Source organism: Halichoerus grypus, chromosome 8, assembly GCF_964656455.1.
Source record: "Halichoerus grypus chromosome 8, mHalGry1.hap1.1, whole genome shotgun sequence".
Lineage (NCBI taxonomy): Eukaryota > Metazoa > Chordata > Mammalia > Carnivora > Phocidae > Halichoerus > Halichoerus grypus.
Window position 1 is genome coordinate 20,064,758 of NC_135719.1, and position 15,798 is coordinate 20,080,555.

The 15,798-nt window shown below is 42.2% G+C and overlaps 1 long non-coding RNA gene across 2 annotated transcripts in view; it reads left to right on the plus strand.

Annotated features, from left to right (window-relative positions):
- Positions 1–12,491, plus strand: part of LOC144382855 (uncharacterized) — a 38,424-nt gene extending 25,933 nt beyond the window's left edge. For both annotated transcript variants that reach the window (XR_013450298.1, XR_013450297.1), the window contains exon 3: positions 12,120–12,491. This is a non-coding gene — a long non-coding RNA (uncharacterized LOC144382855). The remainder of the gene's footprint in view (positions 1–12,119) is intronic.
- Positions 12,492–15,798: the final 3,307 nt, after the last annotated feature.

The window sequence follows — 15,798 nt, forward strand, 5'->3', positions numbered from 1 at the left end:
CATAGTGAGAAACACTGAGGGTTTGCTGAACTCAAATGAAAGAGACCCTTGAGACCCTTCTTCCTCTTATTACTTGGCTTAAAGCTGAGAGGACCAGGACCTCAGGGAAGCAGCAGGTTTCTTGTCACCATGTGGAGTAGAAGACTGAGTCTGAGGCGTAGGTGAGGGGATGGATTCTGAGAAGCAGACAAAAACCAAGGTCTGGACCGTTGAACTCTTGATTAATTATCAATTAAAGTCAGATCTACTCCTGGTCTTTTCAGTAAGGTAATACAGTAAATTTCACCATAAAATTTGGCCTGGGCATTCCATCCCTTCTGCCAATCAATGGGTAGAGGCAAATAAAGAATTTAATAATAGATTATTTTTAATCCACCTTCTTTAGCCCATCAATTTCATCTCCTCTATCCACCCATCATTTACCTCCACATTTCTAATTTACCTAGATCTTAAATGCCGTCCTTGGGAAACAAGACAGCATAATTATTAGGGTGATAGCAAGTAAATGCAGTTGTGAATCCTGACTTGGTGGCATGGGGGCCAGACGAATGTTCTTGTCTGGGACGTTTATTCCTAAATGAGTGGTCGTGTCCTGTAGAGAGAGTTGGAACATTATTCGGGGGTGGGGGGGTGCTATGGCAGCATCCAGAGTCCTGCAATGATGATGTTGAGGTCTAGTGATAGTGCTGCTGGCGGAGATGTCCTAAAAGGATAGTTCTGTGGAAGGAGATGCTTATACTTACTGTTGTCTGGTCTCTCCTTGTCCTAGCTGAGTTTCAAAGCCTGGTTACCAGCTTCCTATCAGTTCTGGAAGTTACCAAGTCTCCATAGGCAGAGTTGGACTCCACTGTATGAAACCAAGTGTCCTTACACCCAGTGATCTACAGTGTGGGATCCAGGAGTGTCTTGAAGGCAGTATAATCTAAGGGGATAGAATAGCAGTGGCTATCTGGGGTTGTCTATCTGGCTGAGGTGTGGCTGAAGGTAATAAAATTTCTTTTCTCTTAAGAAACAGGATTCTGAAAGCCACATTTAAATATTTAAATAACTGATGTAATTATTGCATGTGGTAATATGGAAAAAAGTGCCCACTGACAGTCAGTATTGGGGCCATGGTGTCTCTACCATTAGAAGGCTCATTGGGCATGGAATCTTCCAGAAAGATAGAATGAGACAGCTGCCCTCATACCCCAGAGAGTTTAAAAGAAGGAATGAGGGGTTTACATAATTTCATGCAGGTTAATGTTTTGTTTTTTTTTCCCCTTGAGACATCCTCTTTGATCCATGTATTATTTAGAAGTGTGTTTTGAGTTTCTAAGTGTTGGAAGATTTTCCTGTTTTCTTTCCATGAGTGATTTCTAGTTTCATGCTGCTGTGGTCAGACAACACACTGTGTATCACTGCAGTTCTTCTAAACTTGTTGAGGTTTGTTTTATGGCCCAGAACATGGTCTATCTTGGTATGTGTCTCACAGGCAATTAAAAAAATGTGTGTTCTGCAGTTGCTGGGTGGAGTATTCTATAAATGTCAATTAGATCCTCTTGGTTGAGGGTATCTTGTATTCTCTATACTGGCTGATTTTCTGTTTAGTTGTTTCATCAAGTGTTGACAGGGGTGTTGAAGTCTCCAACTGTATTTGTGGATCTTTCTGTTTCTCCTTTAAATAGAGAAGACATCCAGGATTTTTAGTTGTACTTAGTAAGAGGAACAGAGAAAAATATTGAGAAGAGTCCATATTGAAAAATATTGGGAAGAGTCCATCTTCTCCAAAGTGGAAATCCCCTTTCCCGTGGTTCTTATAATTGAAAAGTAGCTCCTGGTCTGGAGAGAATAGAATTTGGATCAAAATGTCATACCTCACTGCCTGATTCTCAGACTGAGTACCTTTGAGGTTTTGAAAAAAAAAGTCAGAAATACACATATTAAATCTTTTATTTAACTTCCCTTCAGCTATGTAGGAGGTTTTTTGGTTTTTCCCCCTAAAGAGAATGAGCTACTCAAATCTTCCGAGGGTCACTGGACACTGGCTATATGTAACATCAGTTCTTGGGATCTCAGTGTACCATTGCTTTGTACTGGTCATAATAGAGTCTTACAAGGGTCAAGAAACAAATGGAGTTTTGATTCACAAATGCTTCTCATAGTTTTAGTAGATCACAAACCCTTTTATCTGATACAAAATCAATTATCTGGTTGGTGAGCATGTAGTTGCTATGTATACCCTCTATCCTGGAAGAATTGGCTTTCCAGATTTTGATACAAGAGCTATTAAGGTAAGAAGAGCCAAGTTGAAGCCTATGGAGCTCCCTTTAGCTATCAAACTAATAATGCAAAGATATTACAATTTCTATGGAGAAATGTCTAAATTTAATGCTACCCCCCCAAATTTTTTTTCTGGGAAAATATGAGGATGATGTTTTTTTTTTTAATTTTTATTTAAATTCAATTAGCCAACATATATAGTACATCATTAGTTTCAGACATAGTGTTCAATAATTTATCGGTTGTGTGTAATACCCAGTGCTCATCACATTGGGTGATGGGCATTAAGTAGGGCTCAAGATGTGAGGATGGTGATTTCTATTTTGTTTTTACTTAACTCTCAGGTTTGGCCAGGTCAACTGATCTTGGATTGGTCTTGGAGAATGAAAATGAATTGTTAAAGCTTAGCAGGTGGCAACTCCAATTGCATTTATTATTTGGAGGTGATCTCTTTCGAGGAGCAAAGCAATAAAAGTGCTCCTGTTGATCCACTGGGATAGTTTATTTTACGTAGGTAGATATCTAACAGCATGTCATAACCATCTTACCTCAGAATTATTTCAGCTGTTCGGCTCCATGCCACAATTTAGTCTACAGAGGCATGACTGTCTCACTCATTCATAACATATTACATGGGCCAAATATACTGGTGACATGAGCTGCTAGAATATGAATACAAGAAAATTTTTTGGCCTTAGTAAAACATATGTATGTCATGGAAAGGGACATAAATTCTGTGAAAACCCTACTACCTCATAGTCTTAGAGATGTTGGGGTATTTTTTTCCAAAGTAAAAGGCAGGTTTCCTTTGTTTCCTCTACCTTGTATTGTGTACTAGTAAGAATATATGTTCTATTTGGATGGATATTTAAAGCTAATAACTGAGTAATCAGAAATAATTCTGTGGTGGGTTGAAATATATGTCCACGTCCTAAATCCCAAGACCAGTAAATGTTATCTTATTTGGAAAAGGAGTCTTTGCAGACATAATTCAGTCAAGGATCTTAGAGGAAACCATCCTAGATTTAGATCATCCTTATAGAAACATGTACCCTAAATCCAATGGTAAATATCTTTATAAGAAAAGGGAAAGATACAAACAGACCCAGAGGGGAGGCCAATGGGAAGACAGAGGCAGAGATTGGAGTGATTCATCTACAAGCCAAGAACGCCAAAGATTGCCACAGGCACCAACATCTAGGAGAGGAGCATGGAGCAGATTCTCGTCAGAGCCTCTAGCAGAAACCAACCTTGCCAACTCTTTGATGTTTAACTTTTGGCCTCCAGAACAGTGCGAGAATAAATTCCTGCTGTTTGAAGCCACTGAGTTTGTGGTAATTTGTTACAACAGAACAGCCCTAGAAAATGAATACAGTGTCCCAATTGGAATGGGATCCAGAACAATTTTCCCTAGATGGTCCAGATGGCAGTCTAAGCAGATCCAATAAATGGCACTTAAAGTTTTGGAAGTGTATCAAGATACTGGAGGAGACAATGACAAACCCCAAGAGGAGAATCTCAGACCACTGAGGATTTAGTCAAGTTACTTTTAACAGGAATTTCTTCTCTTCTACAGAAAGAGCTTTGGGGTTGATATTGGGCCTTGATAAAAACTGAACTCTTGGTTATGGAAAACCAGGTGACCCTAGGCCCTGAGTTACTCATTATGACCTGTGTATCTATTCCATTCAGCAAAGCATCACCGTATCCAAGCAGTATGTAAAGATTAGGCCTGAGCAGGCCCCACAGGCACAGAGAAATTGTATCAGCATATGACTCACATTTCTCTTATGCCTACTTTTGCTGTATCCTATTAAGCCAAAATCTCTATTAGTCAATATAAAGGCCAAGAAGTCAAGGGACTTTTCAGACTGCAAAACCGTGAATGCTCCCACTGGAGGCCGTGACAGAGGTAGGAATGTAAGTCCTAATTCAACGCAGCCCGAGGTGGCAGGAGAAAGCATGCAGTCTTCTGAGACCCTGGGGAAAATCAGCCCATGATACTGTTCTTGTTTGTCAACCAGATTACAATAAGGATGCCAGCACAGTGCTGAAAGAAATCCAACCAAGAGTCTAGAAAAATGTAGAACATCAGAGAGTAGGAGTGAAGGATGTGATGAGAGAGAGAGAGAGAGACCCTCAGAAAGAGGATGGGCCGGGTGAAGAAGGTTTGAGAAGAAGGTGGGGGCGGGGCAGAGGAAGAGGGAACACAGGGACTCTATAGCTCAGGTAGCTCATTTCAGCTGGTTTCCCTGAGGAAGGAATGCCTGGAATAGGAGGCGGGGCATGGTAGAAATGATAGGAATATCTGGGCCTAATAAAAATCTGAGTGATGCTGAGGTTCTTAAAGCAATGCAGACTCCAAAAGTCTAGATGACCTTCCAGAATACGACCCATAATCTTACAGATGAGTTGAAGAAACAGAATGATTCAGTGTTTACTGTGATGTATAATGCTGGTATTCCCACCAGACCTCCTCAAGTCCCTTTTATTTTATTTTTGGGGCCCCAGGACTTTGAGGCACTTTTGCTCCCAATAGACAGCATCTGAAGCTCTTTTTTTTCCTCCCAAAGGATTGGCCTGGTAGAGTCTGGCAATTTCCTATCCCCTAAGCCAGTGACTGATGGATTTGGGAGTTTGAAAGTTCCATGGCTGTTGCCTTGGGTCAGGACAGGGCTGAGGTGCAAATTATACTCTCATGATCCAGTGATCCTCATCGTGGGATAAACCTGAAGGGATTATCTGTAAAACTTTGCTTGAAGACATGTCCTTATTTGGCTTCCTCCTTTTTATTTTCCTGATCTTCTGACTTAATTTGCCTTTGGGATTGCTTCATTCATACGTCACCGGTACAACACTCCCTGTCTTAGAGTCTGAGGTGGGGGCAGTGGACCTAGGACACTTACGAATCTTATCTGCAAATGGTCACTTGCATTTGGAAGTCAAGACTCATGTCTTTTTTTTTTTTTTTTAAAGATTTTATTTATTTATTTGACAGAGAGAGACACGGCGAGAGAGGGAACACAAGCAGGGGGAGTGGGAGAGGGAGAGGCAGGCTTCCCACCGAGCAGGGAGCCTGATGCGGGGTTCGATCCCAGGGCCCTCGGATCATGACCTGAGCCGAAGGCAGACGCTTAACGACTGAGCCACCCAGGTGCCCAAGACACATGTCTTTTAAACAAATAAAGCCTTTGCTGAAAGAAAAACAACATAGATCACTTAACGAGGGACACAGTCATGCAAGCAGCCAGCATCTATCTGGCCTTCTAATAAAGTAAGTCTGGGGACTTGGAAGACAGTCCTTACTGCCTGCCCAGACACAGCAAAAACCTTTTACAACTGATTTGCCATTAGGCTTTTCAAGTATGTTTTCCTACTGGGAATTACAAAATCCATCCACTCATGACATGGAAAAATATTTAAAACACCGATGAAAGTAGATGGCAATTCATACATTGTTTTCTTTACTAATAATTCAGTTGGTCTCTTTGAACGGGTTGCTGTATGAGTTTGCTAGGACTGCCATAACAAAGTACCACAGACTGGGGGCTAAACAACAGAAATGTATTTTCCTACAGTTCTGGAGCCTGGAAATCCAAGATCAAGGTAGAGGTAGCTTTGGTTTCTTCTGGGGCTTTGCTCCTTGGCTTACAAATGGCTGCCTTCTTTCTCTGTGTATATGTCCCTGGTGTCCCTTTGTGTGTCCAAATTTCCTTTTCGTATTGGGACATCAGTCAGATTGGATTAGGCTCACCCTAATTGTCTCATTTGAGCTTAATCACTCTTTAAAAGGCCCTATATTCAAATACATTCACATTCTGAGTTACCTGGGGTTAGGACATCAACATAAATTTTGGAGGAACGCAGTTTATCCCATAACAGTTGCATATGGTGTAAGAACTTCAAGTGTGAAATAGTTCTTTAAATGAAAGATGGTTTAATCAGAGGGAAATACTGCTTACTATTTACACAGATAGAGCTAGAGTTCGGTTGAAGGCGATGGAGTTTTCATTTGTTCTAAACCATCTTGCGTCTTAGTCTTTATTTTGACAAGAGAAAAGTTGGGGCCACTTGTGGAGGATTTAAGTGGGGATTTGAATTACCTGGTGGGGATACAGCCATCTTTATTATTATATCACATTAGTCCCCATGAAGAAATCAGAAATAGGCTGGCTGCGTATTGAAATCTTACAATGTGGTAAAGAGCAGCATTTTGTAATTGTACGGTAGGGGCGATTTACTATCAAGTAATCTTATTTTTGCTCTTCTCCGATATAAAACCAAAGGATGTTTTAAAAAGAAAGAAAAAGTTAGTGAAAGGCAGTTCTGAAAGGCTGTTGTAACCCTATACACGCAGGATGACCCAGAGCCGACATCTTCATGTGTGACATTGAGGGTCACAGGCTCACCCCGAGGATTAAGTGTCCCCAGCTGCAAAAGTGCTGGCTGAAGGCAAAGTAGACGTGGAGGGGGCTCTGGCGTAGGGAAGCCGTTGATGTTACCCAGAGCGGAGACCTGCCACAGAGAAGAGAACTAAAGCCATTACCCAGAGTTTCCTTCCTTATTGTATCATGTCAGTGTTTTAACTTCCTTTTCAAACTCTTTCCACCAAGTTTACACATGCATTAGTGTTGTCTGACTTTGTCACTGCTTTGTGGTTTGCAAAATACCAGAACAAGCTTGCTAGAGAATGAAAACCAAAGGAAAGGGTGTCAGTCGGGGGTCTTGGGGCTGGAGCATGGATAGAGTGGAGAGATTTTAATGGCTTGCTCTGGGAAGTAGAGTGTTTTCGGCGGTACGAAGGCAGACTGTTTTTATGTGAGGCAGAAGACTTTTGCATCATATACGTTGTTTTGCTTTTGGTTTTGAAATGCAGGTCTGGGAATTGGCGAGGTGGGAAGTGGTAGACAAGTGTCTCTTGTTTTGGCTACTTTTGACTGTATGAGGCTTTTGGTTCATTTGTTTTATCTTGTTTTTGTAAGAGCCTTATTTTTTGAAAGAATGTCTGCCCTGGGTATCTGGTGGGACATCAAGTATGTCTCAGAAAGCGGAATAGTCAGGTGCTCTTAGAAGTCATGGCGGGGGGAGAGTGGGCAGATAATGGAGGGTTAGCTAAGAAGACACTTGGCACCGGGCTTTTGAATCTTGGGAGGACAGTTGGGGATTTCAGAGCTTTGAGGTGACCGTAGAGGAGACCAGATGACACCTGTGTCCTTGGTACGTATCTAGTACCTCTGTTGGGGCCTAACCCAAGCTCATGCTGTGCTTGGAGCTCACCTGTCTTTTTTAGGCCCAGTGTCCCTTGGTTCAGCCCTCTTGCCGAGTCTGGTTATCTGGTCTTCGTATGCAGTTTGGGAGTTGCCCCAAAGCCTTCCAAATAAATTCCTTTCTACTTGAGCTAGCGAAGTTCTTTTGCTGTGGCTTGTGGCCATACATTCCAGCAAATAACCTTTCTTTCTACACTCATCCTTCCACCGTTCCCGCCTCGATTTCCAAACTTGATTCTCTCGTCTGAGCCTGGATATCTCTCCCTTCCTGCCTTTTCAGGAATTTTCTCCCTTTGGATGTCCTCCTTCCCATTCCTTTCTGGCAGCAAAGATACCACTAACCATCACCTCCCCACCAGCCCCTTCCTCTGACTTCTGCTGCAGGGCGCTCTTTTGTCTCACCCTTGGCCCCTTTGGCTTCATTTCTCTGTCTTGGTTACTTCCTCCTCCCTGTTTACACCCCTGTCAGGGCGTCTTCTTCCTTGTTCATAAGCTTTCTTATTCATTACACTCTGTAACACCTAAGACACTTGCTGCAAGTGTGAGGATTTTGGCTTAACTGCCGCTGTGCCCCAAGGATCGGTCCAGGCCTTGCTGCTCTTGTCTCTCTTCAAACACTATGTAAAAGTACCCATGCAGTCTCCCCAGGATGCCTCTTCATCCCAGGACCCAATCTCTCTCCTGTGTGTTTCGACATAGGCACCTTCCTTTCTACAAACATTGCTTGTTTCATTGTTACCCCCATCCCTCCAGACTGAAACCTTAGAAAATCCTCTGATCCTTTGCTGTCTAATACCCACCAAGTTCCATCCTCAACCTGTCGTAATTCTGCTCCTTCCTTTCCATCCCTCTAGTACTTCCTTCATTCAGATGATCTTCACTTGATATCAGGGTCATTTCAGAGATAGTTTTCTTTCTTCTAATGACCTTTGCTCTCATCCTTTCTCATACACATCCAGTAAAGATCAGTGATCAAAAATATAATGAGCATAATATGAATATTTAAAATTTGGTCCTCTTTTGGCTTGAGGTAAAAACATTGTCCTTTTTCAAGTTATTATCATGTTGTTTTCAGCATGAATTACTTTAGTTGAGATGCTGATCACTGAGCATCCAATGTGAATTGATTGTCTGATACGATTGACAAGGTGTAGTGGAGGGAGTTTTTGGAAGATAAGGAGGCCAACATTTTGTAATATAAAGGTCTTTGTCTTAGAGTCAATGGCTAAGATATTCTCTTTATAATTATAAAGGAATTAGATTTTAGAACTGGGTAGAACCTTTAAAAATTATTTAGATCAACTCCTTCAACCGAAATGTAGAGAGGTGAAGTCATTGGTCGGAGACAGCTCAAGTCTAATTCCCCACCACTCAAATCCCAAAACTCACATTTCCTTTTCTTTTTTTTTTTCAAATTGTGGTAAAAAACACATGACATGAAATCTACCCTTTTAATTCTTTTTAAGTTTGGTAGTTTTGTATTATTAACTAAATTCACATAGTTGAGCAAGAGATTGCTAGAAATTTTAATCTTGCAAATCTGAAACTCTACACCCAGGCAATAACCACCCATTCCTTTCACTCCTCAGCCCGTGGCAGCCACGGGTCCACTTTCTGTTTGTAGGAGTTGGACTGCTTTATTTTTTATTTTATTTTTCACCAACTTTAGAGATCTCATATAAGAGGCATCAGACAATATCTGGTGTGTGTGTGTGTGTGTGTGTGTGTGTGTGTGTGTGTAAGACTGGCTTATTTTACATAGGATACTATCCTTAAGGTTCATCCATATTGTAGCGTGTGACCGAATTTCCTTCTCTTTTAAGAATAATGTTACGTTTTCTTTACTCATTCATACCATATTCTCTGAGCCCATCCATCCATCCGTTGGTGGACATTTGGATGGCTTTCTCTCGTGGGCTACTAAGAATAGTGCTCTATGAAACTAGAAGTGCAGGTACCCCTTTCAGATCCTGATTTCAGTTTTGGGCGATACATATTCAGAAGTGAGATTACCGGATCATATGGTATCTCTCTTTTTAATTTTTGGAGGAGCCTCCACACTGTTTTCCACAGCAGCTATGGTGTTTCACATTCCCACCCAACAGCGCTCCAACTTCTTCACATCCCTCCACAGCGCTGCCCAATACAGCCAAGTCTTTTGTGACGAGAAGGGTCAGCTGAGGCGGCAACCTTCGTAGTTGTCTTCTTTTAAGAAATTGCCACAGCTTTCTATCAACCACCACCCTGATCAGTCAGCAAATACTGAAGCAAGACCCTTCCATCAGCTAAAAGATTACAACGTGCTAAAAGCTCAGACGACGGTTAGCATTTATTAGCAAGAAGATATTTTTTAATTCAACATGGTTTAATTTTTATTTTTTTAGAGATAATGCTATTGTACACTTACTAGATGACAGTGTAGTGTAATAAACATAACTTGTGTGTGCACTGGGAAACCAGAAAAAAAATGACTTCCAGAAAAATATTAATTATTGAATTGTTTGCTTTATGGTGGCATTTGCATTATTGTGGTGGCCTGGAACTAAATCTGCACGATCTCTGAGATCTGCCTGTACTAAATAAACAGATATGAATTAATGCAGTAACACACACACACACACTTTAAATTGTATAGACCCAAGTGTGCTGGTCCTTCTCCAAGTTAGTGCCATGCACTTCCCTGGCCTGCGCTCCCTCGCCCTCTGGTGGCTGTCATGTGTACCTGCAGCAAATCTTTGTCTTCCTTGAGGACAGCCCCCCACTTGCACCCCCCTTCTCCCTCCAGGCAGTCCCAGGGCTGGGAAGAGCTTCCCCTGTTGTTAGCATCTGGGAGTCTCCCCCTGCTTTTTCCTCACTTTCTGGGCAACTCTCCTTTTGTGTGTATATGAGTTAGGTATATTATACAAATTGTGTGAGCATGGTTTCTTTCATTCTTTAAATTTTTTTTTAAATTTTGCAGCTTTCTTTCCTGTTATATTATCCTCTGTACCTGAGATACCGACTCAGGGTGCCTTGTAATCGGCATGGTGGGCTGTGTGTGTGTGTGTTTGCTTGCCATCAAGGGAAAACCTTCATTTTCACTGCATAAAATTTAGAAACGTCTAAAGAGCAAACAATATCTTAAACAAAAGAAAAACGTTTAAAAAAGTTAACAAGAGGAGAAAAAAACTGTAAACCTTAAACTACGATAAGTTAATTTATGAATTTAAAGCTAGTCTAATCAAAATATTATGAATTTGGAATAGGGGATTTTCTTTTCCAATTTTTTTAAATCAAAATTTATTCAGATATATATTAAATTACTTGTACAGACTTCTAACACATGCTCGTGAGTATCAAAATGGCATACAAAAATGCTCATGCCATAGAAAAATGTTATTTTAAATGTTTGTATCCCTGCCAAATTTCAATAGTTGTTAAAGTAATTGTGGATCTTTAATTTAAATCAAAATACAATACTTAATATTATCTAATTCTAGAGGGTCTGATGATGTGAAAACAATATATTTGTAAGAATTATAGGAAATGACACTTTACTGGAGAAATACTATCTGAAAACTATAATGCTAAATCTACTTAAATAAAAGCAATTGTAATATCAATTAAATAGCAGTATCTAAACCAAAAAGAGATAAGTGAAAACTACTTCAAAGACAGAAAACACATGCAGATGTTATGCCGTGGTTGTGGGCGTTCAGGACCGGGTTGCGGTGAGCTCAGTCAAACCTGCGGGTGTCCCTGGATGCGTGAGCCCTCGCGGCCTGGCTCTTCTCCTTCCTGGGGGTGCTGATGATCCAGGGGGTCCCCTGACACTTCTGGGCCTCCATGGGCTGCCTGTGGGGGAGCAGGAGCAAAACGGCCACTTGGGAAAGGCGGGAAGTTGAACTCCGCTTTGGCCAACATTTGCCTGATGTGATCATTTTCTTTCCTTAGCTCCTTGACTTTTCGCTCTGTGAGCACAGCTGCCATCCAGCTCTCCTGGACTTTATTCGCATAGAAGAGGATGTCCTTTAGACAGTGCGAGGTGCTCTCCTCCAGTTCTCTGCGGGTGTCTTCGGCCATCTTCTTGTAGAAGTTGCGAATCTGAGTTGCGGACTCGATGTTTCCACACGTGTAGGAAAGACTCTTTTCAATGTCTGAGCACTGCGCTTCCTTCTCCAATGATTTTCTCTCAAGTTCCCTGGTGTATTCTTGATATAATTGAGGCAGAAGTTGAAGCTTCCGTTTCAACTGCTGAATCTCACTTTGAAGCTGTGAATTTTCCGTCTGCAAAGAGGCTTCCTTGGCTCGAAGATCTGTTATTTGTCCCATAAGCTCTTCATTGATTCGCTTTTCTTCCCACACTTGTCTGGCTAGTTCCTCTTTTTTCTCTTCAGCACTTTGAAGGGACACATTGGAATCAGCATCGTCAGTGACACCCTTCAGATCACCCTCTGACCGATGGATGGGCTGATTGTCATTTTCTGCTTCCCTCTTTTGCTTGACTTCCCAGTTGACGTGACCCAAGAGATCTCCAAGGAGACAAGGCCAGGGGATGGCCTTCAGAAGGTTTTCACCCAGTGGTATTAACTGGCTGACTTTCTCTTTCAGAGCCCGCTGCATTCCTGCGTTCCACTGTTCTAGCCTTTCTTTCTCCTGCTCCGTTTCCTGGAGTCTCTGCTTCCATCTCGCGATTTCTTGGGCGAGCAGTTCTGGACTCTCTAGAACGTCAGTGTTTCCATTCAAATCGTCCATTATTTTCTTCCAAAGTTGTTTTCCATTCTTCTCTGACATTCTTAAGATGGGTCTATCACCAGTCACTTGGGAAAGTTTAGGAGGCTGGGTCTTCTGCGCCATTTTCAGAAAGTCAATGGTGTTCTGAAGTGACAGCCTACAGCGGTTAGTACTTACTGCTGAGAAGCATAAGGTTTGTAATGTGGGAAGACTGGCCTCCACCCCGGGCAGCCCTAGGGCATCATCAGCTTGTGTCATTGGTCCCATATTCCCACTACCTTTTCCACAGACTTTAGCGTGGGCCAAACACCTTTTGCCTAGCACCTTCACACTTCTCCAAATGTGTCGTTTCTTCGCTGTCAAAACCAGTATTACAATATATGCCAGGATCTCCCAGGGAAACTCATGGAGAACTGCAACATGTCTCCAGCTTTCAGAAATCACCAGCAGGGCACCCCACAGGGGCTCTAGGACCAACTGGAAAGTCGTTCTGATGGCAGGCAGCAGGCCCTCCATGGCTGTGTAGGGCTCCACAGCTCTGCCTCCAAGGGCCAGTGTTCTATGGGTCTCAACTGAGGCTCAGAACCCTGGGGGGGGGGGGTGCTCTGTCTCTAAGGTAAACATGTGCCTGGCAACAGAGCAGATCAGTTGGGGTGGGGAAGGGGGAGGCCAGCCAGCTTCTAGAAGACAGTTTCCCCCTAACTTTGCCCTCAAATAGAAAGTGATCTCACTTCACTGAGTTCCCCCCCCAACCTTTATTGAGATACAATTCACATATCATACAAATCATCCATTTTAAGTGTACAAGTCCACGAATTTTTAGCATATATAAAGAATTATATAACTATCACAATAAGCTTATTTTAGAACAGTTCCATTACTGTAAAAAAAAGACCTTGCCAAACCTGTCATTTCTATCCTCTTTGCCCCCTTAGGCTGTCAGTAGGAAATCTAAAAATTTCTGGGCTTGACAAGTACCCTTAGGGCAAACCTTTCTTCCAAGTTGATGTACCTATCCACGTAAGCAGTTTCTCTGTCATATTGGCTTAGCAATTCCTCCCTGTCTTGGTCAGCTCTCTCATGTTTTAAAGACTTAAAAAAAGATTACTTTTTCAGGTTCTTTCACGTGTTTGCAAGTGGAGCGTGTCTCTGAGTGCTCAGGTGCACAGAAAGTCTCCCCTGGGTGCCTTATTTGCCCCACAGCTTGGATTTGAGATTTAGGATTAGTCTCCCAGATGAATAAGCATCACTGAGCAGGGCTGGGTCCTGGAACAGGCCTGGCGATTTGCCATGAGCTTGTGGTACTCAGTTCTGCTGCTTTTGTATATGAAGCCACCTTCACTGGAAATGCCTTCCAGTTTGCTGACAGTATCAGATTTTTATGGCCCACGAAGTCACGGAAATTTCTCCTCTGACTGGTATAATTGCTGAAGACGCTGGCTGGCCATTCCCCAGAGAAAGAGGTCTGATGATTGAGGTGTCCTGTTTTAGAAATGGAATGTTGGGTTTGCATCTTCTGATAGGCTGACTCTTCCAAACTTGGGAATATTTACTCTATTTTCCAAAATAAACACCATCCATACTGGTTCCCCAAAAAACTAAAATAGAGAAGCATAGGTTCAAAGATCTTTCTGTTCAAAAGACCTCTTCAGACGTACACACAAGACACTATAGAATTGAACTCACAGAGGTCCTCTTCTTATCTTATTGCCCTGGATAAGACAGTCATAACATCTAGACTTAGTGTCTTCATTGGTTAGTTTTATATATACGGTTCTTCTTGAAGGTGAGCAAGTGGGGTTTGTCTGTCTTTTTCACTGCTGGTCCCCCACAGAGCCTAGCACAGAGCCCGTACAACTTTACGAAGGTTCACGATTCAAAAAGGAACCATGTGAATAATGAATCCAAGAATTCAGACCACAGATTTGGAACAAAGCATATGAGTTTCAGAGAAGTAGACATTTTAGAAGAAAACTGTCCTTTTAACCCTAGATGCATTGTGAAACCATGTTTCTTTCCAAGGTCTTAGAGAAAAAGAAAGCCCTGAGTGTATTCCACTGCAAATGAGCAGGAAACAGCGTGAGTACTTAATGTGCTCAAAGTGACCACCTCTGTTTGAGAGCTAGCCAGGGATTCTTGAGAGCAGCCGATTTTCCTCATGAAAACTATGGGATTGGGGCACCTGGGTGGCTCAGATGGTTAAGCGTCTGTCTTCGGCTCGGGTCGTGATCCCAGAGTCCTGGGATCGAGCCCCGCATCGGGCTCCCTGCTCGGCGGAGAGCCTGCTTCTCCTTCTCCCTCTGCCTGCTTCTTCCCCTGCTTGTACACTCTCTCTCTCTGTCAAAAATAAATAAAATCTTTAAAAAAAAAAAGAAAGAAAACTATGGGATTATGGGCAAAATAACAAAATGGGGGTCATCAGAATCCTGAGAACGACCGGATGGTAGGACAGATCTGCGTTCACATCTCTGCTGTGTCCTGTGGACTCATCCTATTTTTTCCAGCCTTTCTTTCCGCCTCTGTGGGATGGATGTCTTAGATTTATTGTAAGATGATGGGGCACTTCAGCACCATGCCTGGCATATGGGACAAGTTCCATGTATGTTGGGTTTTGTTCATTTCTGTTCCAGGATTTGAAAAAATAGCCATGAGAATACTTCTCTGGTTTTTTTAAGGATTGAAAAAAAAAAAAAAACCACATAAAATAGGTAAGCTCTTTTACCATAAGTTGATGTTGATCGTAAGACAAAACTAGATTGGAAAAAAAAAATCTTCAACTAAAAGGGGCTTGTTGTTTGTCTGCAAGCACAGCCATATGCAAGAAATAGGGGCCAGAATCAAATTAGAAGAAAAAGGTGGGAGGGATTCATTCACACACAGTCTCTATAACTTATTTAAAGTAAACCACTAAGACAGTGCTTCTCAAACTTGACTTTGTATCATGGGAGGCCTTGTTAAAACACAGATTGTTGTCAACTCCCTCCATCCCCCCAGCCCTGCCATTTCTGATTCTACAGTATAGGGTGGTTCCTAGGAATTTTCATTTCAAATAAGAGGACAGTAATATTCTAATGCTGGTCCTGGGACCACACTTTGAGAACCATTGCCATGGAGGTGATTCTCAACCTTGGTTGTACCTTGAGATCACCTGGGGAGCTTTACAAAATACCCATGCCTGGGCTCAACCCAAACATCAGTTGAGAAGTTCTGATTTCACTGGTTCTGGGTGGAGTCTGGATGTCAGGAGTTTTAAAAGCTTTTAATGTGCAAAAGTTAAAAATAATTTCCCTGTCCGTTCTGGTATATTTTAGAAAAGAATCATTCAATTATTCATTCATTCAATAAATATCAGTCGAGTATCTACTATAACCTGGGCTCTGTTCGAGGTGCTAGGGATATGGATATAAATCGGACGGACAGAGGAAGACTGCCACATTGATAACTCATGAGGTGACTGGCATACCAATGAACATATTTACAGAGAGCTGTTAAGAGCTGTAAGTGGGGGCACCTGGGTGGCTCAGTTGGTTAAGGAACTGCCTGCGGCTCCCATCAT